The 27,306-nt window shown below is 45.5% G+C and overlaps 1 long non-coding RNA gene across 2 annotated transcripts; it reads left to right on the forward strand.

The window, feature by feature from the left end:
- Positions 1-6,338: 6,338 nt before the first annotated feature.
- On the forward strand, positions 6,339-27,086 carry LOC142008586 (uncharacterized). Of its 2 annotated transcripts, XR_012644182.1 has the most exons (4): positions 6,339-6,477; positions 19,271-19,406; positions 24,731-24,829; positions 24,991-25,086. It is a non-coding gene; the product is annotated as an uncharacterized LOC142008586 (long non-coding RNA). The 2 variants fall into 2 exon arrangements; XR_012644183.1 differs by lacking the exons at positions 24,731-24,829; positions 24,991-25,086 and adding an exon at positions 25,299-27,086.
- The last annotated feature ends 220 nt before the right edge of the window (positions 27,087-27,306 follow it).

Raw genomic sequence — 27,306 nt, forward strand, 5'->3', positions numbered from 1 at the left:
CAGTGACATGGCAATCTGTAACTGCAGAGTTCTTGTTAAACCATCCTTAGTTCATAATTTACTTGTTTGCTACTTGTCACTAGAGTTCAATTATTTTATGCTAGTGGAGTGTGGACTAGCTTTTCATCATCCTCTCTTGGCAGTCAGAATATTGTGTGTATCAGGGTTTCTTTCATTTGTCTGTCCCATAACTTCACAGTTACAAGAAGAGGGGATATGTTAGGCCAGCCATGATGTTAGCAATTAGAGAGCTTTGCATTAATTCTGACCTTTTATAGAGTAGTAGTCTTAAAAGAAATCTTGAACATGAAAATTTGCTGCAATGGCTTTTGGCCTGTAGTCAGAAGAGGCTTACATTTTCACTGCCCTAATTTAATTTTGCCTTCATGTGCTTGCTTTTTTCCTGCATTGCTCAGTACAGTCCTACTTACTTCAGATATACAAATATGGCTTCACTGATGAACATACATAAGTTTGGCCCCTGAAAACATTTCTAAATGAATGCAGGATGGGGTGAGTATTAGGAATCAGTTAAATGGTCTGGGTGAAAAAAAACATCCTACATTCTACCTCATTTCTTGCAGAAGTCGGAAGTTGTGTAGAGCAGTTTGGGTCCATTCCAGAGCAGGGATTTCAATGTGGGTCTTTCAAATTTAAGTTTAGTGTTCTAAATATCAGGACTATGTCTGCACGAGAAGCAGCTGTCAACAGAAGTGACTGTTGGAAGGGATTTCCCAGCAAAACTTCTGTCAATAGATCACATCTACACATAAAAGAATATTGAAAGAGCAATCCACTCTGTCAACAGAGAGCAGCCAGACTACCCATCCCTCTCTTGACAAAATGGCTGACTGGAAGCTCTTCAAACAGGCCTGCATGGTGAACCAGAAGCCCTGTCTGTTGACAAAAGGGCCCTAGAGCAGCTATACAGGAAACTGTCGAGAGAGGTGTTATATCTGAACGCAGAGAAGTATAATGCTGCCAGTAGATGTGCTGAGCTTTGTTGACAGACTGTCAACAAAGCACATTCTGGTGCAGATGCTCCACAGGTTTTTTTGACAAAAGCCCTCTGGTGTAGACTGAGCCAAATTGTGTAGAAAACAAGGCAGAGGATTTAAGTAAGGCTACACCTATACTAGAAGCCAATTTTGTTGACAAAACCAGGAAGCGTCTGCATTCGCAAGGTGTTCTCTCAACAGTAAATTGACAGAATGCAGCACTTTTGTTGACGGGGTTCTCCCACTCCCCACAAGGAAGAAAGCCTCAGTTGACAAAGCCTGCTGACGGAAAACTAATCTAGAACATTCTAGGGGGCCTTCTGTCGACAGAAAAGGCCTCCAGGGCACCGCGCACGTGCCCCAGGGGATGCTCTGTCTACAGCAATTAGACCTGTATGGTCCCTCTCTCTGGACATACTTAGAGGTGCAGGGAGCCCCTGAAACCCCATGGCAGGAGGCTGAGTGTGTGGAAGCAGCTCAGCAGCATGCTGCTCATCCCCACACCCTCATAGCCACTCTTCTCGAGCCAGCTTGCAGAGACAGCAGAGAGCCAGACCCTTGGCAACCTACCTAGCCCTTTGAAGGAGCAGCCAAAAGGGTCACAGGAGCTACCCCAGGGCACAAAACATTGGTCCCCCTCCTGGTCCAGGGCTGAGGTACAGGCCCTGTTGGAACTCTGGGTGAGGAAGTGACCTTCCTCAATCCCAGACCAAAGTGGAGGAATGCCCCCACATACACCCAGCTGGGGCCACCCCGCCCGCACCATGGAGCAGGTGTGGGTGAAGGTGCAAGAACTCTGCCAGGGCTATAGCCAGGCCTGTGACAGCAGGCAGAGATCTGGGGCAGGACCTGCAGCCTAACTCTACTCCAGGGCACCACTTCTGGGGATGGGTGATTCATCCCTTGTGCCTGCCCCCATCGACATCACAGAGGAGCCACCCACCCCCCACAAGAGCTGGACCCTGAGGAGGAGGACCAGCAGCACCCCAGTACCCAAATCTCAGCGGAGCCAAAGGCCGGAGGTGGACACAGGATCTGAGGTGAGCCAGAGCACCCTTGTCATCACCCTGGAGTCGGGCCCCTACAGCCAGGCCACCTCCAAGGCATTCCCAGAGCTGGTGGAGGGTCCCTCTGGTAAGTACCCCATGTATCACGCAACTCAGGGAATGAGAGGCAGGCACAGATGGGGCATGCTGCATGTGTGGCCTGGCCAGCTCGGGTGGGACCTCGCACTGCGGTCCCAGAACATGGAATGACATGCAAGGTAGCATGTCCCACCTGGACCCAGCAGGCAGCCTCCAGGCATGGGCGCCAGCCTGCTGCCAGCCTCACAGGAGGCCGAATGAGCTCCAGGCCTGGAGGGGGGGACTGCCAACCCCTCACACAGCTGGAAGAAGGCCAGGCACACAGGCGCCAGTCTCAGCCCAGACACACTGAGGAGTGCAGCTCCCAGCACACGGGCATGCCACAGGTGAGAGCTCGCACCCACTCCCATGGACAGTGCTGTGAGCTGCATGTGTGTGAGGAGGCTCTGTGGAGGGTCAGGCTGGGCCTAGCTCCCCCGCCAACCTTGTGGGGACCCCTCTGTGGCCAGACACCCCCCCAGGCCGCTAGCCTATCAGGCGAGGGAGGGAGAGCCCCAGCAGCCAGCCTGGCCCCTGAGGCACTGCGGAGTCCCCATGTGGCAGGCCCTGCTCATGGGACATCCCTATACCGTGGCCTGAGGCAGCACCAGGATGAGCCAGCAGGGCCCATACTGCCACCCTCTGAAGGCTAACAGACCTCCTGGAGCAGTGGCTGCTGGACGACCAGGAGTGGAGGTTGCATTCCTGGGACCAACTGGTGTCCCGCCTTGATGCCACCACTGGCATCTGGTGGGACCTGTTGGCCCAGACACCTGCTGCCGCCCGTGCTGCTGCCACTCCCCCGATTCCCCCCCCTTTCTTTCCCTGCCCCTGCCCACCATCCCCCAAGGCTTCCTCAAGTTTTGACAGTGGCTGAGGGCCCTACCTGCGCCCCCTGCTCCCCAGGCCCCACAACTCCCCCACTGAGCCCAACCCTGTTGCAGCATTACCTCCTCCATACCTCCCCATGCTCCCAGCCCCAACCCAGCCCTGATGGGGACCCCAAACCCACAGCAGGATCCTGGATCCAATGCTACTTGGAGTGCCACTCCCCCATGGGGTCACAGCCCTCCACCCCTTCTATAGACTGAGGCCCCCGTTCTCTGTCCCAAGCCCCTGCATCCATGTTCTTATATCCCAACCACTGTCCCAAGGCCCCCCCGCATTATAGATATAGTTTGCTGTTTGTAAATAGTTTGTACTTACACCATTTATTTTCAACATTTCTCTTTGTAAAAGTAAAAAAGTTATTTGACTGCCACCTCCAATTCTGTATTCATTATGCAGGGGTCAGGGAGGGGGTGAGGGATGAAGGGGTGGGTCATGGTAGGGATGGGGTAAGGCTGCGGGCCCTAGGCTTCTGCTGGGGGGTGTGCCTGGGGGCAGTCATTGGGGGCCACCGGAGAAGTTCTCCCTCAGGGCCTGGCAGATCTGCAGCCCGTCCCAATGGGTCTGGCAGACCAGAGCTCCATCTGGCTGCTCAGAGTGTCTGCCCCCAGCCCTGGGAGGAAAGCCTCCTTGTGTGGAGAGCACAACACAGGGCCACAACTTAGGGTATGTTGTGCCTCCAAGCACATTCAGGTGGGGGAGGAGGTACCAAAACATGCCTTCAGGCCCCCGAAGGTGCACTCAGCATCCAGGCCCAGTTAAGTTAGGAATTAGAGTTTCTGGCTGGGGTCCAGCTGGCCAGTGTATGGCTTCATAAGCCAGGGCATGAGAGGGTAGGCCGTGTCCTGCATGAGGCAGAGTGGTATGGGCACATGCTCAGCCACCAGTTCCCTGGCAGAGAATGAAGGTGCCCACCTCCACCCTCCGACACAGGCCAGAGTTCTGGAACATCTGCACATTGTATGCCCAGCCTGCCCACCCAACATGAACGCTGATGAAGTATCCACAGTGGTTGACCAAGGCCTGCAGCACCATGGAGAAATATCCCTTACAGTAGATGTATTTGGCTGTGCTGGGGACCAGGGCACAGATCGGGATGTGGGGCCCATCAGTAGCCCCAAAACAGTGTGGGAACCCCAGGGCAGTGAGTCTGGCCACGACTGCATCCATGTCTGCCGGACGGACCATGCTTCACAGCAGCAGCGTGTTGATGGGCATCACAACCTGCAAAGGGAGGGAACTGAGCACACACATCAGGGACTGAGGGAGAGAATCTCCATCCCATCCCATCTCCTCCCCACCCCTCAACAGCCCCCTCCCCAACAGCAGATCTGTGCAAGGGTGGGATGTCATGGTTCCCCAGGGATGGGCTTCCCCCTCATCCCTCACACCCCCAACCCTGCTTCCTGAGGTTTCCCCTTGAGTGCAACAACCCCCATCCCATGCAGGGACAGCAGCCCAAGAGTGCCTGACCTCCATGAGGAGCGCCCTGATGGTGGACTTCCCTGCACCAAACTGGTTTCCCATGGAGTGGTAGCTGTCAGGGGTGGTGAACTTCCAGAGGGTGATGGCAACTCACTTCTCCATGGGGATGGCAAGCTGCAGGCAGGTGTCCTGTCGCTGAAGAGTGGGGACGAGCCAGGTTCAGAGCTCCAGGAAGGTGCCCTTCCACATGCAGAAGTTCTGGAGCCACTGCTGGTCATCTCACTGTTCCGTGACCAGCCGGTCTCACCAGTCAGAACTGATGCTGTGCCTCCAGATCTGCCTGTGCACCCAGGAGGCAGGGGGTGGGTGCTGATGGGCCCATGCAGTGGTAATGGCCATGCTCCTGAAAGCTGATGCCAGGCTCACCTTCCCAGAGGAAGAAGAGGATGGCTGTGATGAGGTGCAGCAGATGCTGAAGCACCTCTGGGTGGGGCCTGTGCAAGCCTGGAGGTTGCGCTGACATCATGGCTAGCTGGAAAGTGCTGTATCTCTCAGCAAGCTGCTGTGCAGTCCCTCATGGAGGTAGGCAAGCCTCAGCATGGGCAGGGACCTGGTGTTAGCGGGGCAGGCCTTTAAGGGTGCCTCGCTCCAAGGCTCCCAGAAGGGAGCTGCCCGACATGCAAGCCTGTCTGATGGGGTTCTGGGGCCCGTTGTGTCGAGAGTGCGGCTGGGCAGTCTGGCCACAGTGTGTCAACAGAGCAGATCAAAAGATGGATTTGCTTTGCAGTCTGGTTGCAATTTGCTGACAGAGGTTTTGTTGGGAGATATCATCCGACAGAAGCTTCTGTCTCCAGGTCACTCTAATCTAGACATAGCTGAAAAGAAAGGATGGACTCCTCACATAGCAGTCATTCTTGGCAAGTCTCTTAAACCAACTCTTCACAGTTGGCTGCTAATTGTAAATTCAATCTCTTGATGCCCAAGTTCAGACCCTGCAGCAGAGCACCCACAAGAGCTTTACACATACAGAATGTTAAATAATGCCGATAAATACTCTGAGAAACCAAGCCCAGGGCATCTCAGACTATCCAAAATGAGTGGATGATTTGAAGCTCAGTCCCTCCATCTGTAGAATGGGACTAATAATGTGCTCACTTTAGAGGTTTAGTGAAAATAAATGAATTTCTGTTTTGGGGTACCATAGTAATCACTGCCATCGAAAAGCCCAGGAGAGTAAATGAGTAATTCTGTATTCAGTGCAAGGCTTGAAAAGTGTACAGTAAATAAGTGAGGAGGCTACCCATTAGTTAATGGGCAGAAAACAAAATAGCATTTAGTGAGCACCAGACTATTGAATGAGGAAGGGATTCAGTGGAAAAATAGTATGAAATCCTATAATTAAAGACAGTATCATTAATATGTACTCACAAAGAGGCTGAATTAAGGGTTCAGGGGCAGCCTTAATTCTGGCATTTTCTGATTTTTGAGTGCTGTCTTTTGTAGTTTTAATGTTCTTTTAACATAGTTTTTTGTGTTTAATACTATATGACCACCACAAGCGGCTTAAATCTAAAGCAGTGTTTGCAAGTTATCTGTATCAGTGTGCCAGGGTTCCTCTTTTTGACAGATTGTCACACAGATATGGCTTGCTTTCTTGGTACTTAATCATGCATGAAGCACAAACAGGGTAAAGGGTTCTTCATAGCAAAGGCTGTGAATGTAATCTTCCTGGCTGCTGTATAGGCCAAATACCTTAGGAAGTTACTAATGCTGTTGGTTCAAGTGTCAGGTTTGTACGTCTCATGTGACAAATGCACAGAGCTCTGTCTGCTTGTGTTCCTCTTTGCAACCTAGACCTGTCTCAAAATGGTTTTGGACACAGTCAGTAGCTCTATGCAACAGTGTTTGCTCCTATATCAGCCATCTTCCTGATTGCAGTTCTGATCTTGCAAGGCTGCCGTTGACTTCAGCAGGGTTTTTTTGTCTGCGCATGGGCTTCAGGATTTGGCTCTGCATTAACAGCAATTGGAAACAGTGGAAAGGTGAGCTGGGTATAATGAAGTGTGAAACCTGGATAATATTTTAAAATGTCACATGGAGTGTCCCAGTGGTCTATTAATAAATATATAAAGAAATGTTCAGTGAGAACACGAGCTAACTTTTCCATCTCTGCATGGTCTCCTGCCACTGGTTAGCTTCTGGTTGCCTTGGTCTCCTATAGTAGACAACCTATTCACATGCCAAATTATTCTAGCCACGGAAAAAGCACATATATCACAACTGTGAATATGTGCACATCATACAACTAATTCCCCTAAAAGATTAAAGGGCTGAGTGTGTGCATTAGTGAAGAGAGAAGGTTTTTGTTTTGTTTGGCATTGCAAAGAAGGCAAGTAAAGATACTAACAGGGAAGAAACAGCTCAGTTGTCTCTGTATTTATGGTATCAAGATTATTTACCTTCTTAAAAGGTAGGTAAGTTCAAAATGCACAATAGCACTAATGCAACATGCATTTTTATGACTGTAGAATTAAAAAAATTGAGTAACCATGTTAACTTTTACCATAGATGCCTTGTTCACTTATATTTCTTTTGTGAATGGCCTCTTAGCAAACCAAAATCAGGAGATGCTACAGCTGGAGCAGAAGAACTTAGTCCTGTAGCTGGGACCAGGTTTTCAGAGCAAACACATATAGCACCCCAGCACCCTTTACCTACCTCCCTCAGTCCCCTGTCCCTGTGCCTGTGTTACTGCTTGGCTTATAGCCATCCCACAGCATGAACAGCAACCTCTCTTACCTTCTTTAGCTGTTAGTGATGGTCTCCTTCTCTCTCACACACATGCATGGATCAGAGAGTCAGGAGCTGGGACCAAAACAGTTTTCCACATAAAAACTGGGAAGAACTGTCAATGAATTAGATATTTCACAGCCTGACGTCATCAGCATTGGACAGTACACTGCATGGGGAGTAAGGGCTGGATCCTTGGCTAGGCTTATGTTGGAGAGGGGCCTTAAGCTGGAACAAAGGATGTGTTGGCCTGAATCCATTATTTCCATTTCAAATCTCTGTCACTTGAATTCATGCTGTCCTGGTGGAAATGTCCCTAAAATAACCTGGGTGGTATCTTTTGTTTTGTATATTCTCATGGGACATTCGATATTCTTTATGAAAATATGCTTAGGAATATGACATACATACAATATGCTTTATGCAAAATACCCCATGTAAGGGATCATTGGAAAAGGTCTAATCTACTGAATATGATTTTTCCCATTTGTATGCACGTGTCATTCCTGTATTTAGAAATATGAATTATAAATCTGTATTACTAATGTAGTCATGCTAAGGAAGGGCCATTTGTAATACTCAGTGAATTTAATGGCTCAATACTTAGAACAATGATCTATGAATAGACTTGTTTTTTCCTATAAGCCCAGGAGGAAGGGTTCTTATTGGTCCTACGAAGACAAGCGGCCATGTCACCTGGTGCTTGGACCCACCCTGGAATCTTTACGTTTCTACTGAATGTGAGAAAGAGTTTAAAATGGACACAAAGGAGTCTCACCTTCTGCGAAACCTAAAGGTGGGAATTCAAACAATAGGGGCTGCTGCCAGGCATCGGGACAGCCCAGCTTACCACACAACACGACTGCTGGCAACATCTAAGGATAAAAAGTTGGGGAAGGATTGAGCCCAGACCGGGAGGCTTTCTAATCTGTGAAAGAAGCTTATCAGAATAATTCTGAGGGTGAGATATTACATCTGACTAGTTTCTTAGGATATGTCTACACAGCAGCCTTATTTTGAAATTCAGTATTCTAGAATGGCTATTCCAAAGTGGCTTATTTCCTAGCTTCCAGGGTGGTTAAGCATTGTAATAAGTTGCTTAGGGAGGTTGTGGAATCCCCATCACCAGAGATAATTAACGCCAGGTTAAACAAACATCTGGCAAGGATGGTGGTCCTGCTATGAATGCAGGAGACTGGATTTGATGACCCCTCGAGGTCCCTTTCCATTCTAATATTCTGTGATTCTACCTAACTAGGGATCAAGACCATTGTCAGAATTCTGTTTGTGTCTAATGTAATAACTGTTTTTACTAGAAGTAGATAAAGGGTAACTACATAATCCACAGCTCAAGATGTTACATGGTCTGTTCCAGAGCCTGATTTATGGAAGTGTGAACCTGCTACTGCTCCCAGCAGGCACAGTGGCTATGCCTATGCTACAGAGATCTTTTGAAAGAAGCTCTTCTGGAAGATCTCTTCTGAAAGAGCTTCTTTCAAAAGAGAGTATCCGCACACAAAAAAGCGGTTCAAAAGAGCGATTTGCTCTTTCGAACGAGAGCATCCACACAGCCCCCACTCTTTTGAAAGAACAGGCCAGGGATAGAAAATGAAGACTGTTCTTTCGAAAGAAGGGCCCTGAGCAGCATCTACACACATTTTTCTTTTGAAAGAAGCTTACAGATGGGGGCTCTTTTCCTGAAATGGGAATGGAAGAGTGATTTTGAAAGGAGCACCACATTCTTTTGATTACTTTTGAAAGAACAGTTTTTTGTGTGTAGATGCTCCATGGGCTGTTTCAAAAGAGCCCCCTTTTGAAAAATCTTTTGAAAGAACTTTCTAGTGTAGACGCAGCCAGTAAGTTTTTCAGGCTATGTCTACGCTAAACAGATCTTTCAAAAGAAGCCCTTCCAGAAGACCTCTTCCAAAAGAACTTCTTTTGAAAGAGAGCGTCCACACAGAAAAAAACAGATCAAAAGAGTGATCTGCTCTTTTGAAAGAGAGCATCCACACAGTCCCCTGCTCTGTCGAAAGAACAGGGCAGGGATCGAAAAATCAGGTGCCACGAAGACTGCTCTTTTGCAAGAAAGGCCCTGAGGAGTGCCTATACATTTTCTTTCAAAAGAAGCTTTCAAAAGAAGGCACTCTTCCCGAAACAGGAGTGGGAGAGCGATTTTGAAAGGAGTGCTGCATTCTTTCAATTTATTTTTGAAAGACCACTTTTTGTGTAGAGACACTCCACAGGATCTTTTGAAACTGCCCCCTTCTTTTGAAAAATCTTATGAAAGTACTTGTTAGTGTAGATGTGGCCTTAGCTCCCGTAGCTAATACTTACAGTTTTAATGCAGAAAGCATTCAAGCCCCACTGTCAACAGAACGGTGATTCTCTACATCTGGACTAGTCAGTATTTTGAGGTCGTTCACAGCCCTCTCTTCCCTTCTCCCCCACTAATAGTTCAACCACCCTACCCACTTCTAATGTGAGAATAAATCTACGTAAAATTGTTTGATATAACAGAGGGGTTTTCTGTTGCAATTCGTTATTAGCCCATGTTAGTTTTAGCATCTATAAACTGAAATTTAAATTCTTGCAGCAAAGTGAGAGGCCAGAACTGAAGTGAGAAACACTGATTAAAAAGAACAACAACAACAACAAAAAAGGATAAAAGAATATTTCTTTTTCAAAGGTGCAAATTGCAAATCAGGCCATGGTGAGAGACTGCCTACCAAATAACTTTCATAAACCAAAGTTTCTTGAGGAAAACAGGCAGACTGCTAGAGCTTTAGTAACGCTACTGGGCTTTCTAGCCTCAGTTCATATTTGTTTCTTCCCACTAGTCAAGGTGTTTTCTGGCTCTAGCAGTACTTTGGGTACACCAGGCTCATTTGTTCTGCTCTGTGCAACAGACGAATCTTTTGTTTTGCTGCATGAGGAGCACGCCCTTTTGGGGTTTGTCATATTCTCACTTGGCTCCACTCTGTATAGTGGCCCTGCAAAGCCTGCACTTCAGCGGAGGGTTAAACTTCAGAAGGAGAATTGTAACTGATCATCTATAATTAAGCCTGATACCTGTTTACATTTCCGTATGTGAGTAAACAATTTATGTGCAATACAGAAGTCTTAGGTCATGCTCAGAAAGGAGCTGGATGGTGAGACAAGTGAGGCTTCCATGTGCTTGACCAGGCTGGAAGAAGGATAGCTCTCACCCATACTCTAATAGTTCATCAATGAAAGTGTTTCTTGTTGGCTGTTCTGTAGAAAGGAATAATTTCATGCCTTTGATGGGGAAAGCAGCTAGTTTATGTTTGCAGAATCAGTGGTTTTAAATGCACAGATTTTGGACTAAAACTTTCCCAGTACCAAACAAAGGAATTGTTAGAAAATGATATTAAGGATTTGTTGACTGTAGATGGTTTTGTAATGAATTTTGCCAACCAACTGATCATTCCCAACAATCTTCATAGAATTGATCGGAGTCGACATTTTGGCTATTTTTATTTTACCTAGGGCACGGGTCTGCAACCAAAATAGTGAGAAGAGTCATTTTTTCAAATTCAGTTACAAAATCAATACGTCAAGTGCTGCAATGCATGTAAATACGAACCAGTCCTTAATAAAAAATGTCAAACCATAATTTTTGTCACACGTTTTAAAAACAGCACACACGCAATGATTTGTACCAGTGTTGTTACCCCCATCTCCAGGCTTTACTCACCTCAGCCCCCTTAACCCCAAGCTTTACTCCCCTCCATCTTGCAAACCCACCCTCTATCCTCTGGCTTAACCCCTCTCATCCCCAAACCAGCCCCCCAGCCCCAATTTAAACCCCTCTCAGCCCCAAACTGCCCCCAGCCCCAGCTTTAACCCCTCTGATCCCCAAACCCCCACCCCCACCACCAGGATTCACCCCTCTCAACCCTAACCCCGCCCTGCATCCCCAGAATTAACCTGCCTCATGACGAGATCTGCCACTGCTCCTCCGTGGCCACTGCCTCCTGTTGTTCTGCAGGCTTAGACTTCCCTCACATGTAGCATGGGCAGCTCCCTGCCCCACCAGCTTTCTCTGCTGGGGCTTCCTGCCACAGCTGGCTGCTCAGCCGCTCCAGGGCAAACAAAAAACTGAAATCAGTTCATTTAACAGTGGGCAACTGAGTTTAGTTTTTTTGTTTAGACAGCAGCAGCCTCCAGAGCCACAAGAGGAAGCGGCAGCAAACTCAGAGCCACAGGCTCTGGAGCCACAGGTTGCTGACCCCTGATCTATTGTAAGCGGCTCAGATCAGCAGACTCCAACTGGAAGGGTGAAAGGCAACTCAGGACACAGTCTGGGCTAGGGGAAGGAGGTAGGTAAGCTCCCAGGTAGAGGCAATAGGAAGTGGTGTCAGGTAAGCAGGAAAGGCCAGCTGACCACACTGCCAGTGTGTTGGGGGAGTTTAAAAAGCTGTCCCAGCCAGGGGAGGGAAGAGGGAGTAAGAGAGGAGGTGAACAAGGTAGGGTGGTGGAGAAAAGAGAAGACAGATAAGGAGGACAAGTACCATCTACAAGGGACAGCAGGAGGGAGTACCTCAGTGGGAGAGTGCCTGGGCTGCCCTCCCCCCGTGAGACTGAAGCCCTGACCATGGCCAAGGGGGAAAGAGACTGGGCAGCTGATCCAGACTGGTGGAGGTGGGTGCAGCCTAACCCCTCCAGCAGAGGGGAGAGGTGTGGGACCCTGCAAGATCCAGGGATACCCTGCCACACTAGCTATCAGCCGTTTGGCTGACTTAGTTCAGGAGTGTCTCTTACTTTCTTCAGTGCTTGCTGAAATCCTTCTGGGTGTTCTTTGTTATGTACTAGAGAGGCAGCCGTGTTAGTCTGTATCTTTGAGAACAACAAGAAGTCCTGTGGCACCTTATAGCCTAACTGATATTTTGGAGCACATGGTTTTGTGGGTAAACACCCACTTCGTCAGATGCATCTTTACCCCCAAAAGCTCATGCTCCAAAATATCTGTTAGTCTATGAGGTGCCACAGGACTTCTTGTTCTCTTTGTTATGTACTGTACAGCTACGATTGTCTTCTGTGCATGTATATTTCAAACAGAAGAAATGTGCCTGCTTCTCTGCTAAGGGATAGGGCTCTGAGAGGATTCAAAACCAAGGCTCATACAGAGGGAGAGGTGCATTTTCCTTTCTGTTTCATGGAAGTTTTTATGTGATGTGACTTCCTTTTTCTAACACGAAAATTCTGTAGTCTACGTGTATTGTTCTTTGTGAATGGAAAATATATACCTATACAGGCCTGTCACGTATCACATTTCACAACCCTGTCACACTTGCCCACAGCTCAGCTGGGTTCTTATGTATTCAGCTCAGGCACAGGAAGGCAATTGGGCCCAGAGTTTTACTTTCCAGGGATATGGGGCTACTGAGAGGAAGGCGCTCAGGCACCATCTTTCCCTCCCCTGTCACTGCTCCTCTGACCAGATTCCAGACAGGAATGAGGGCCTGGAAGGGGCAGTGGCACAAGGAACATAAAGGGAAGAATCCAATATTGGTCCTAGACTTCTGCATCCAGACAACTGCACCAGCCTCTACCCACTAAAGCTACTCTAGTAGCTCAATTGTTTGTGTATTGGCCTGCTGAACTCAGGGTTGTGAGCGCAATCCTTGAGGTTGCCATTTAGGGATCAGGGCACGTAGATGTCAGGAATGGTGCTTGGTCCTGCCAAGAAGGTAGGGGACTGGACTAGATAACCTTCTAAGGTCCCTTCCCGCTCTAAGAGATGCATATTTTGATATATATATATACACTATTTGTTTATGTAAAGGTGAATCACATTAAATGTAACACATGGCCTGAGGTGGGACTGCAGTTTTTTCCCTTGTCTCCTACAGGTCACAGGTTCCCTTATAAAGGGCGCATGGTGCCTCCACCCCTAAATGCAGAGAATTCCGAAAGCTTGTCCTTTGTTGAAATTTTGAGCACTCAGTCTTATGAGGAGGAATGTCAGTCAGAGCACACAAAAATAAAATAGTTGTTACAATTCCCAGAGTAATAAAACAATAACCAGAGCTGTGTTAGGTATAGCGAACTCAAAACAGAGGACAAAGGAAAAGGGAATCAAGATAATGAATGACAAAAAACAATACATCAACTCCAGCCTTACTAACATTTACAGCCAGTACAGCCAATGCTGCTTCCCAACAGCTGCCTAAGAAAAAGGCAAGTTTAGGCTCAGTTTTGGGTGTGTGGTTCAGTGCTGGAAGTGGCTCCCTTAAAACAGCAAAATAAACAAGGATGTTCTCACAGAGTAGTCATAACAAAGATGGTAAGGCAATCCTTGCACTTTTCTGGTCTGCATTCCAGTGTGCAGTTAGGCTGACTCTTGGTAGCTTGATCGTGACTCTCCTCAGCCTCCTGGCTTTCTGCTCTCTGCAGTGATCACATTGTTCAGCATCAGACATACACAGAGGATTCAGCCTTCTCCTGGGTAGGAAAGCAGAGGATAGAAGCATCCTCCCTTGTGATGGTTCTCTCTGTGCTACCCTCTGAACACAGCTGAAATCAAAAGAAATCAAACACTTTGTATCTGAGTTCTGGCCTAAGGTTGGTTCTGACAACATGCTTAGCCAGGTCTATCCTGAACCCTAGGCCTAGTTGTTTTCAACCTGTGGTCTGTGGACCCCAGAAGGTTCACAGACTACATCTAAGATTATTCATGGGGTCTGTGTCTCCATTTGAAATGTTTAGGAGTCCTTGAGTGAAAAAAAAAGTTGAAAACTACTTCCCTACACAGTCTGGGAACCAGCCCTGAACCCTGCTATTGCTATGGTAATCAGGGGGCAAGTCCTGCATATGCTCAATGTGGTATTTCAGGAGTGCCTTCTTCAAAGGGCTTCCATGAGGATCACTGCAACAGAAGTTCATGCCCTGTCTCAGCAGGTATGTGGGGCGTGAGGTGGAAGAAAGGGAAGCTAGTGAGATGTGGGGGAGGGAGGAAAGTTAGTGAGATGTGGGGGAGGGGGCAGGCTGCAGACCAGCATGAGGCTGCAAAGGGGCTATTTGGAAGCTCTTCCTGATGTTTCTGTAGAAGTTCCATGGCAGCTGGTGCTCTGTGCTCCTCCCACCCTGTGGGCCAATACTGCTGCTGCCCTGTGTGCCAACACTCCCCCTTCTAAATACCTGTGCCTTACCCATATTCCCATCCCCTGCCCCCCCAACCCTGGGCCAAGTATCTCTGTCAGGGCCCACAGTGACTGGAAGACAGGGCTGGGCTGGTCTCCTCCTCTGTGGCTGGTCTGTTCTCATGCACTGGATGACCTCTCCAGCTTCTTTTATGGGTCCCTCTCTTGTCCCAGCGCCCCTTCCCCCTCTCATGTATGGAACACTGTCAAGACCCAGTCTCACCTCTGAGGTATTATGGGATCAAACAAGGATTTACCGCCCATAGTACCTCCATTGTGGAAGTGCTGACCCTGCCTCATGCCCACCAGGTTCCTGAGCTTGAGGATAAATAGTGCTGCTCCATTGTGCTAATTGCTAAGACTTGCTCTGAAGTGCTCCTCCTTAATCTGAATCCTCTGCCTTAGACCCACTTTGGTCAGTTCTTAATGTCAAATGTGCATCTAGCATGTGAAGCCACTGAACAACTTTAACGTCTACTGGATGGCTTGCGTGTAGATTGCTACCTGAACCTGTTCTCCGATTTCCTCCTCGGCCATTAAGTTTGCTTCAGCTGTGACGTGGCTATTTGGTATTCTCTGGCTGCAATCCCTGTTCTGCTCTCTAGACCTGAGCTACTGTCTTCTTGCAACTTGCAGTTGACCACTAGACTGTCATTCTCGTTATCTGACTTTATTTGCATTGCATTTGTGTTGCAAAGTCCCAAATGCCACAAGGACCTCTTTAAAGCAGGCACTGATGAGCAGAGTCCCCTCTCATTTTTTCCATCCATGTGCAGAATAAATTTTCTTATGACCACAGTCATGGCTCAATGTGCACCACTGGTAGAAACAATGCTGCCAGCTGTGAGTGCTGTGGGCAGTCTGCTAATCAGCTGGGTGACACTTGGCTCTTTCCTGAGAGGCTGCCCAAGTGCTCAGCTTACAAGGAACACTGAGGGCAAGGTCTCTGCACCAAAGAGACCAGAGATATGCAAGCTGCTGTGCACACACAGTCTGTGTAGAGCCCTGTTGATTATGTGATGCACCTTCCTGTAAGGAGCAGCTTTGGGACACAGGGCCTAATTTCTGACAAAACGTATCAAATGAGTTTTGGATGGAATGAAAGTGCTGAGAACAGTAACATGTTCCTATGCCCATACAAGCTAATGATAACCCTGATCCAAAACCTGTTGATGTCAGTGGGGCCCTATGTGTACAATAGTTTCAAATATATTACATTTATATCGTAAAGTGAAAAAAAAACAGCAATAGCTACTAATCCTCCAATCAAATTTATCATTTGTTTTCCTCTAAGCGTCATTATAGAAGTTGGCTTTGGAGAGGGATTTGAAGAGGTAACGGTTTGAAGAGGTCGCGTGATAAATTGTGAAAATCAGCCTTTATTTCTGTTCCTGCCACAGGACTCCCAAGTGAATTCACAGTTACATGTGTGTCCCTGCACTATTGCTTTCCTGCTACATATGAAGCAGCGCCAATAAACTCTGGTCTTATATTGGGTGTGCTGCTATTTGCGAATTATTAGATGGGACTGTCAAAGGCATAATGACTCCTATAAAGTTGTTAGAGTTTCTGGAACTGATTGATAACCATGTTGATACTCATCATCGAAGGAAGACATATTACATTTCTTTGCTTCAGCTAGATGCACTTAGCTACAGGTAGGTGACTCTCCCATCAGCTGTAATACGCAGTCCTGCTACTCTCTTTAGGCCGTGTCTACACTAGCAAGTACAATCAAAATTGGGTCAAAAGATGGCCCTTTTTTGAAGTTATCCACAGAGCATCTACACACACAGAGAGATCTTTCTAAATTGGCTTCAAACGAATGGGACCGTTCCATCGAAGTTGGTCTTCCATTCCCACAGTGCGAAGACCACCCCCTTCAAAAGACTCTTTCGAAAGAGAGGAAGTGTAGATGCTCTGTGGACAGCTCTTTCAAAAGAGGGAGTCCCCCATGATGCCAATCAGCTGGCAGGTGACAGCACCGCTCACAGCAGAAGTGGAGCTCTATGGCTCTGGCATCTGGCCACGTTTAAAGACACAGGCTCCCACAAACCCCCAAGCAGGAAGCTGACAGCGTGCAGGCAGCAGGGAGCCCATGCTGCTGCACAGCCTGCTCCCTGCCATGGGGCCCCAGGCAGCCCGTCGCCCTCCATAGACCCATGGGCAGCCAGCCAGCTCCCTGCACACCTCAGGAGCCCCCCAGGACACCAGGGAGGCCTCCCAGGAGGGGACCCAGGCCCCAATGCACCGGGCCCTCTCCTGGACAGAGGCCAAGCTGAGGGACCTCCTCTCCCTCTGGGAGGATGAGGAGGTCCTCCATCAAACAGGGATTCAGCACCGCAATGCTGTGGCATTTGAGTGCCTGTCAAAGGCCTGATTGGCCAGAGCCACCCCAACTGCATCCTGCACCAGGTCAGTTCCAAAGTTAAAGAACTCCAGCAGGGGTATTGCAAGACCTGGGACGTAGCCCACCAGCTGTCCCCACTATAAGGAACTGAACCGCCTCCTTGGGCCCAAGAAGGCAGAACCACTGGCCATTATCCTTGACACTACAGAGCCTGAGACTGAGCCAGAGACAACAATGGAGGTCAAAGGACCGCCCTGGAATGGCAGAAAGCACCAAGCACCCATGGACAGTCCAGCACCTGGACCCCATCAGCAATGACAAGGAGCAAAGGGACTTTGAAGTAGCGCAGCAGCTATATGCATGCCAGCACTTCAAAGTTGCCTCAAGGGAAAACTAGCCTAATGATGTGTTGCATGTTCACCGCAGCACTACATTAGCAATCTCCCGTGGCCCTGATTACCATGCCCCCTTCGAAGTTGAGGGCAAGTGTACATCCAGACTATATGTACCAGGTCCAGTGTGCGATTTGTGTACCTCATTGCAAGGAACTTCTGAGTGCTGTCTTGCAGGAGGGGTTAATTCAGCAATGCATTGGCATCCTCTGCCCCAGTGCTTAAAGGAAGGCTCCCTTTTCTGAAATGTTACATGGAGGGGAGCACAAGACAGCAGCGAGCAAAATGCCATTTTCCATAGCTGAACGTGACCTGGGACATTGCAAAGATTAGGGGTACCTGGGTAGGTAAAGTTACCATCAACTACTATTGCTGCTTCCCTCCTCTCTGTGTTGCTTCAAAGACCCAGAGCCAAGTGTCTGCAAATCTACTCTAAAAACATTTGTCTCATGCTAGTGACTAACAGCTGCACATATTGTCTCCAGTGTTGTAAACCTGTCATCAATGTTGTATTGTTTACAGATGGCTACAAGGCCTTGTAGCCTAGAATCCCTAAGCTATGCAACAACAGCAACTGCTTACATGACAGCTGTGTCAACTGGAAGCAGCACAGCAAGCTTATTTATTTCAAATGAAGCTTCAGCAAACCCACACCCCAAAGACACACATCTGAATTTTTCATTTTTTAATGGGCTTGTTGTTAATAATAGAACTGCCGTGCAGATGCCAGAATGGAAATAGCTGGCATTTCACTAACAAGACTCATAATTCTACTAGAAATAATGGATTTCAGCTGAACTATGTGGATCCACAAAGGCAGCAGTTATAGTTTGTGACCGGGCATCCAAAATGAAATTCAGAATCTAGGAAACATGCAAAAGCTCTCATTTTCTACATCAGTGGAATATATCGATCCCCATTGATTAATACAAAACGTTGTTTTGTTGTTCAAATGATGGAGCTTTGTTTTGCTTGCACAAGACATTTGAAAGAATTGATTCAAATATTACTGCAGCATCTGGATTTACAAAATGAATTTAAAATTGTAAATCAGTTTCCTGTGAATTACAAGTGACAGTTACCTAATATTTTTTAGTCCCATCTGAGCATAAGGCCCCTATTTACTGAGGTAAATAACTATGTCTTATTGGCCGTGTCTACACTAGCCCCAAACTTCGAAATGGCCACGCAAATGGCCATTTTGAAGTTTACTAATGAAGCGCTGAAATGCATATTCACCGTTTCATTAGCATGCGGGCGGCCGCGGCACTTCAAAATTGACGTACCTCGCCACCGCGCGTCTCATCCCGACGGGGCTCCTTTTCGAAAGGACCCCGCCTACTTCGAAGTCCCCTTATTTCCATCAGCTCATGGGAATAAGGGGACTTTGAAGTAGGCGGGGTCCTTTTGAAAAGGAGCCCCGTCGAGACGAGCTGCGCGGCGGCAAGGTGTGTCAATTTTGAAGTGCCGTGGCCGCCCGCATGCTAATGAAGCACTGAATATGCATTTCAGCACTTCATTAGTAAACTTCGAAATGGCCATTTGCGTGGCCATTTCGAAGTTTGGGGCTAGTGTAGACGTAGCCATTGGGATACACGCTTACCATGGTATGTTTCAGAACTGAAGGCTAATCCGTTATTTTTTCTTCTGTGCAATCTTAAACATTTACTTTATAATGGTAATACTTGTGGTTCCAAGTGGCACAGTTTGCCAAGAAAATGGTTCTAGGATTCTGTGTGTAATATGCATTGAAGTAGCTTGGGAAAGAGAACTATAAAGTCATTTATTTCAGAACAATATCACGCTTACCCAAAACAATTGTAGAATTATTGGTGCTCCCAGAAAAGATCATTTGTAATAGTTGAGGTTAATTTGATTATCTTTAAAGTGGGGACTAGTACCCCTAGCTAAATGAGGGTAAAGTGCTGGCACCTATTATGCAAGCTGTCTCAGCTCTACTTGTGAATTTCAGTTTTGACTAGGAACATCCTGACCATGGATGAGTCAGGTGCAAAAAATGTCCATCATGATAAATAGTGGAACAGTTTTGGACTGTGAATAGATCACCCCGAGCTGTTTGGGTAAGGCTACCCATCTCACTTTCATGTGCCTTTCCTTTCTCCTGCTGTTGTCTATTTAGATTTTAAACACATTGGAAAGTTGAGGATCTGTTCCTGCAATATGCTGAATATAATACAAGAATGGTTCGAAGGTCCATCTGGCCCAGTATTCTCATTTCTAACAATGACCAGTGCCAGCTATCACTTCCAACAGAGGTAAGGAACACCATCCTACCTACCCTGACTAACAGCCAGTCATAGACCTATTCTCTATGAATTTATCTAGCACTGTTTTGAGCCCTGTTATGTGATTAGCCCTCACAACATCACCTGGCAAGGAGTTGCACAAGTTGACTGTGCAATGTGTGAAGAAGTACTTCCTTTTGTTTGTTTTAAATCTGCTGCTTATTCATTTAATTTGGTAACAGCTAGTCATCTTTTTTTGGAGTTAAAGCCTATGAAAATGAACCTGAAATATTTTTATCCCTGTAAATTTAAAGTTGTTTTCAATTGTCATGAAAAACTTGTTCGGCTCTCACATCTGTGGCCCATTCAGTCTGAATGGAGTTCATTGCAGAACTCACCTTTAAAAAATGAATTCATGTACAGAAGAAAATGAACTGACTGGGATTCCAAGCTCTCACCAAACATGGGTTTATACTGAGTTTGTCAAATACTGTCAAATTTTGAAATTGTAGTAAACTTTTGTTTCAACTTGGTGGAATAAAGCTTGGTGAAAATATTTGATTTCCATTCCACTTTCCAATCATCTGTATGGATGGAGATGTTGGTGTACATTTAGCTAGTGGTGTTACCAGTATGAGTTTAAAGTCAACCTCATCAGACTTGAAAAGATGACATTTGGCAATAAAAATAATGAACAAAAATCCAAAAAATGTTGGTACATAAACATAAGCAGGTAGCCAGACTGACCAAACATCCAGAGACAGAAATGCAGAAGTCTTTCTGAGGCCTTGTCTACATACAAAGTTTGTATTGTTTAAATTATATTGGGATAGTTAAAACACTAGAACTGCTAATTCACCCACACAGTGTGTGGTTGCAGTTATACTGTTTATAATAGTGTTTATACCAGGACCACCAGAAGGGGGCAGGGGGCTGGCAAAGGGGCCAGCTCCCCTGGATTTAGCAATTTAAAAGGGTGCAGGGCTCCCAGCTGCAGCAGCAGCAGCAAGAGCCCCAATGCCTTTAATTCTCCGCTGAAGTCCCAGGTGGTACAAGTTGCATGTCATTCAAGGGCTGGCTGGCGGGGGGATTAGCCCCCAACCTGATCCCTTCTGGCCAAGGCCCTGCCCCTTTGGGGCTCTGGAACCAGCCCCCACCACACACACACCTTGTCCAGTGTCCAGTGAAGTCTGTCAGATGCCCTGATTTATACCAGTGAAGTTTATTCTCAAATGGGAATAAGCAGTACAGATGTAATACACTTTTATACTAAAATAGCTACACCCTGTGCTAGAGACTGTATCTGTGTAACTATTTTGTTAAAAATCACATCCCTAACCAGATAATTGTTACTGTTACAAGTGCTATGTCTGAACACGGCTTCGGTGTGATCTCTAAATTGATGATGTGTTTAATTGTTGTCTGATTCTGTAACTGTGATTTGAGTATTGTGATTAAAAAACTGATGAGAAGATCAGAAAATTGCCCATGAACAGTTTAATTACTTCTGGAATATTGAGTAACTTGTGTCCTGTTTTCTAATGGTCCTAGTCTCTTATAAATCAGGGGGCTAAAAAGTAACTGGGTCCTTATTTCAGGCACCAAACTACTCATTTGATCTTAGTGTGGCAACTGTTTTAGGCCTTTTTTATATATGTTTCTTGTGTCAATTTAATTATTTCTGTTACAAGCATGATATATTTTTCATTGAACTAATTAAAGCTGGGCAACCCCTACTAAGGGTGTAGTTACTCTGGTATAAAGATGCTATATTGGGAAAAATTTACTATTAACATCATTGGTTACTAAACCAATATAGCTAAAACAATACAAAAACTGTGTGTGGACAAGCCTGCCATTTGTCTCTGATTCAAAAATAGACACAACTTCCTTGGGCATCTGAATATTGTAACACTCAGTTAATGTCAGAATACTACCAGTAACAACTCTAGCACACACAGGTAAGACTAAAAGTCCCTGCAAAAATCCACTGCTAAGAGACAACAACAGAGCATCAAGCCACATACTGTAGCGATGGCGGAGGTGCTGTCTACATGAATAAGTACAATATTGTTAATTGACTGGGTTAACCACACCAGTTTAAGAAAGTTCTAAATTTCCTGTCCCTTCCTGAATCATCTTTTGGTAGTTGAGAATGAGAATGCTACAAAACATAAAAATAGCCTTCCGATGCAATAACAGTACAGGTTGAACCTCTCTCATCCAGCACCCTTGGGATCTGATCTGACCTGTGCCAGAAAAGAGAATTTGTCGGACGATGGGAAACCAGTATTTTCTAGCATATCACCCACACTTCCACTGCCTACTGGGCTCGTAGAAGACATTTAGGGGTAAATTACAGTGGAGTAACAGCACAGAACACTGAGAGCTAGGACCGGTAGCTGTAAACAAACTTTATGGGACCACAGGAAACTTGGCCATGCCCACGATAGTGGACAAAAGGCTACCAGAAATCATGCCAGATTATGGAGTTTGCCAGACAAGAGAGTTCTGGATTAGAGAGGTTCAACCTGTAGCATATAAACTGCACATTGGGCATGATCAAGTGAGAATTTGTGACCTTGGAAGATTCTCTTTGTTGGAAATGTAACCCCAGAGGCACTGAGACCACTGACAAGTGAGAATGAAGTCTCCACTCTACACCCTTGCACGACAGGCGCACCCAGCTGTATGTAATCTCTATTTAGAATTTTTTTCTGAAAGAAACAGGGAACTGGATGATCTCTATATATTGTGCCAGAAACTATCCCACCTGTCAGAAGAAATAGAAATGTTTAGTTCCTTCTCCCCAGCTTTTTTTAAATGGCATAGCCAGTTAGATAAATGAAAGAATTTAGCTATTTGTATGTTATACCCATATGTGTTTGGCTAACATACTTTTTAAGGTGCACTTCAAGTGGAGTGTTATTTTATGGGCCTACCAAAAATTCCACAATACCTTTATAATTTTGAGACAATGTTTATTGTAGAAAGGTCCTTGTTTTATTCATAGCTGATATTTATCACAAAGATTTGAACAGGAGGCTAAAGTTGTCTGTTCAATAATATATTTGATGATTAATATGTCCTTGGTGAGCCAGGCAGAGCTGATCTTAGTGCTGTGAGCAAATTTATATTGGGGATTGTTCCAGATTGGCATGAAAGGAGAGTTGATGAGATTAGATGTAGCAATGGGCATGATTTTCGGAAGGACACTCCAAGAGGAGATAAATGTTTTTTTTTTTCCTTAAAGGTGATGGCAACCGCTTTAAAAAAAGGAAGTACACAGTACACACAAAGAGATAACTAATTAGTTTCAATCTGAAATGCACCGAGGATCATTAAAAATCAGCATAGAAAAAAAACCAGGTGAATCACACCTTCAATTTGGTTGTAATTTCCTAGTATATTCTGGGTTTGGTGTATCTTCATACTTCACAGAAATTGTTATGTAACTCTGTTTAACTCTTGTGAAAGTTGAACCAGGATTTTTACATAGAATTGAGCTAAATATATGCATTAATCATAGTCATACAATAATTTTAATAGCTACTACCTCTCCTAAATAAGATATTGGTAAAGACCATTTCTCTCTGTCTGTTGTTATTTCTCTGGGTACAGCATCTGTGTTTGCAGACAAATCAGGACATGCCTGAGGCCTAAAAAGATTATGCTTTTACATGAATGAAAGAAGAATGATTGTATTTGAGATGGATTTGGTATATAAGAAACATCCATCACCTGGCCATCAAGGCATGTCTACATGGGCAGCTTCTGTCAACAGAACAGTCCTTTTGTCAACAAAACTCTCCGATCATCTACCTGGCTAAAGCAAGAGTTTGTCAACAAAACTCAGCTGTTCAGTTGGCAGTGTTATCCCTGTACCCAGTCAGGAATAGCGCCTCTGTCAACAGTGTGCCTGTGTAGGCAGTTCTGTCAACAGAGGGGCCTTCCAGTTCCCCAGGCAGCCCTGTTTGGAGAGAGTCTGGTCACACGTTCTGTCGAGAGAGGGCTGGGCAGTCTGGCTGCTCTTGCAGACATATCAGATTGCTCTTTCAATCTGCTTGTAGGTGTAGATACCATCTGTCAACAGAGGTACTACTGAGGTTTCTCTGTTAGCAGTGACTTCTGTTGACAGAGGACGCCTGTAGGCGTAGCCAAAGAGACTTGACCCTGAAGTCCTAATATCTTGTTTGCAGATATTAGCAGTGGAATTGAAGCAGAGGCATTTCTGAGAATAAACACAATATCATCCACCTATACACTATTTTTGTACTTGTCATGCTGGGTGATAATTCCTGCAGTACATGGTACGTGCTACCGGCAGTTCCATGACTTCATGACAGAGCACAGGTTTTAGAGGGCATCCTAGAGGCATTCCTAGAACAGAGGCAAGGGGTAATTTGTAAATAAATCAATTCTAATTTTCTCAGATTCACTTGTAGATATAGCCTCTCCACTCAGTGGAAGGCTTGATTAGCATCTAATGATTAGGGCCATCCCAAGGGTCGATGGGGGCAGCCAAGGGCAACCCTCCCCAGTGCCCCAGGTGCGGCATCCCAGGAAGTGCCCTCCCCACTCTCCTCCTTGCCATTATCCCTGGCCTTCTGCCTGACCAGTCTAGCCAGGGATTACCTGGGGTAGGAGACGAACGGTGGATGGCGGCAGCAGCAGCAGCTGCAGGAGGTCACCCCCTTCTGGTCTACCTCCCTCCACCCCACAATCACCACACTGTGCTCCACTGCACCCTTCCGGCCTGCTGAGCCCCACTTTTCCACAGGCAGCTGGAGGCCTTCCAACCACCCCCGGAGGAGTGGGGCTCAGCAGGAGACACCAATTGAACAAGGCATGGTTGAGGATGGGTGGTGGTGAGGGGTGGGGGGAAATGATCCCCTGAGACTGCTGCTGCCACCGCTGCCACTACCTGCCCATGCCACCCAGGTAATCCTTTCCCTCATGTCCATGGGATGGGAGGCAGCAGCATTCTGATAGAACAGTGACTGGAGTGTCCGTTTGTGTCTAGTGGATTCAGTAGAATATCTTTGGAGTAGTTTCCAGCATTCATCCGCAATAAACAAAACACATGTGGACCTCATTAATGGTTGATGGAGCAAAGTTTTGTAGGTGTTAAATGAGAATCTTTGTCAGAATTTTATAATCTGTGCTGTGAGGTGATAATCACCACAATGAAGACATTTTCTTTCTTGCTTGCTTGCTTGCTTGCTTTCTTTCCTAAGAATTAGGGTAGTTATTGCCATCTTCATGCTCTGCGACATTATTTCTTCTGCAAATACTTCATTATAGACTTCAGACAGCGTTGGTACTAATTGATTGATATATGTCCTTTTCTTCAGAAAAGCCATTGCATCCAGGCATGTTGCCTGGGTTGATGTAGCCAACTGCATCTTTAACCTGTAGTATGGAAAGATCTTCCTCCATATAATTGATGTGAGGTAGGAACAATATGTGGGTTGAATTTGAATTGTGTAAAAATATTCAGAGACGTCTTTTAATTGTCTGTTAATTTAATCAGTTTCTGGTACAGAAAGACTGTTGTCTTGTACCAAGAGAGTATACTGTAACTGTACTTAGCCATTTTAATTTCTCTCCATAGAAATCTACCAGCTTTATTCCAACGATTCATAAAGCCTCTGTTAAAATTCATTAGCATGAATTTAGCCTGGATGGAGACCAGTGAGTGTAATTAAAATACAAGGTAATGAGAATGTGCAACATCTAAGGGCCTTCTTTATGAGGGTTCCTCCCCCAGAAAAACTTAACAACATTTTCTTCTGACGAATTAACCAGTTTGTTCCTTTCTTCTTTCAGGTGTGAATTTTATGCATTCTCTTCCTAAGATAGTCTTTGACGTTTCCTATAAACTTGTAGTGGAAGTGATGGTATTTATATTTTTCTTTTCAGAAACTAGTAATGGATATTTTAATCATCTGAATACACTTAGGCAAGACATCCGAAGACATCTAAGCAATGTGTGTTTTAACTTCCAGCTTGAGGCTCTATGACCAGTGTCTATGTGAAGAGAAATTGGTGTACGATGATGATATTACTGACTTCTGTCTCTATGCATTTAGAAGTTAACATCTTACAAAGCATAAAAAAAAATCTCATCGGGAATAGGAGGCATGAAGCGCAGAGAGATATGTCTTGTTACACTTCAGTCTCCATACAGCCAATTATCCAATATCCTCTCAAGAATAATGGATGGTTTGAAAAGGCCTGTGACTTTCACCTAGAACATTAAGATTTGTCGATATCATCCATGACATTGTTTCAGTCTTTCCCTTCTATCTCTGGGATATCAGTTCTGCTGGAAATGTTATGTTTGCGGTAAAAGGTGCATGCCCACCACTAAGATTATATATACTTCAGCCATATTAATTTTAGTACTGAAAATGCTCAAAATTACTATGTATCTGCCTTCTGGGTCTGAACAAGACAGAGTCAATTGAAACTTATTAGTATTGCTACTTCTCTTGTAGAATTTAAAGAATGTCTCAGAAAACCCAGTATTAAATAAACCTCCAATATCCTCCATCTCTCCTAAGGCAGCCCAGAAAATGAGCTCTCACTGAAGCCAGTGGTTGCTGGCCTAATGAAGGATGAGTAATCCACAGTAAACTGCTATTGATTCATTTTAAATGAGCGTCTGCCTTATGGCAAACCCTTCAGAGGTCAGGACAGAGCAGGGCTCAGTGGTGCTGGAAGCAGTACTAACTGCCGCATGGGTATCTACCTGGATCTCCACAGGGTTCAAGATCAGTATATTTGAACCCAGGCCCTCACACCCTTAAAAACGATTCCTCAAACCCCCACTGAACTCCTACCATGTGGTACTGACATAACGATGGTTCTGGGCCTTGGGGTGGGATGAAGGAAAGGGAAGCACTTTGGTTTGTTTCTATCTTTTCACTGCTTTTGATGCCTTCCCATCCCATTTTTGATTTTTTTTGCTCCTCTCTGTCTCTTGCCACAGAGTGTGCATAGACAATACAGCTGCAGTGTTACTCCAATTATTACATGGCTATTTGTGCCTTGTAAAAGAAAGCCATAACAGCATTTTCAGTGTGTCATGAATTCAGTTTATTATGACCATAAAAATAAATACAGGCGAGGAACACTGCTAGCTCTGTGGGGTTTATTTAACCTATTTGTTGTGTTACTGAAATAATGTTTTCGCTAAACTGCTGTTTTTTTCATGTTCCATACCTCCTGCACTCATTTGCGTTAGTCATTGTAACAGGGAAAGTTATGATGCTGAGGTGAAAACTTTCATTTTTGTTTTTTTCTTTAATGAAAAGGCTGTATGTATTTGTTGTGAAGGCTTCATTTTCTTCATTTGAAAGAAGACCCAGAATCCTATTTGAAGGGCAAAAGCAAGTACTATTAATAAATCAGTAAAGGCATCTGACTTCTTAAATTATTTATTTTCTAATTATGGTAGTTAGTAATATTTTAATGTAGCCTCGCCTAGAATAAATGCATTGATTATTACTGATTTTTATGATGGCTTCAGAACCAAGAGAACTTCTGTACCCTGGCTTAACACATAGGGTGATAAACTGTGAATACATTGTTAAACATTAGCCTGTGAGTGAAAGATAAGAAAGCACATGCTTTGTCTGCAGATCAAGCAAGTTGTCAGTCAAAGCGGCAGAAACATAGCTGAGGAGTTTAAGAAGGGAGGGGAACCTAAGCTCAGGGCCCATGAGAGAAAACCTAAGGCCAGACAATATGCCAATTAATGGAATTAAATGGAAAAGATTTAAAAGGGGGTTCCCTCCGGAGACAGTATGAAAGAGAAGACAATGGTTAATTCAATAAGGACAAAAGCATAAATTAGCTAACTATGAGAGAATGAGAATATTAGAGATGGTGTCTGAAGAATTAAGGAACACTAGTTTGCAACTAC

This window comes from Carettochelys insculpta, chromosome 2 (assembly GCF_033958435.1).
Source record: "Carettochelys insculpta isolate YL-2023 chromosome 2, ASM3395843v1, whole genome shotgun sequence".
Lineage (NCBI taxonomy): Eukaryota > Metazoa > Chordata > Testudines > Carettochelyidae > Carettochelys > Carettochelys insculpta.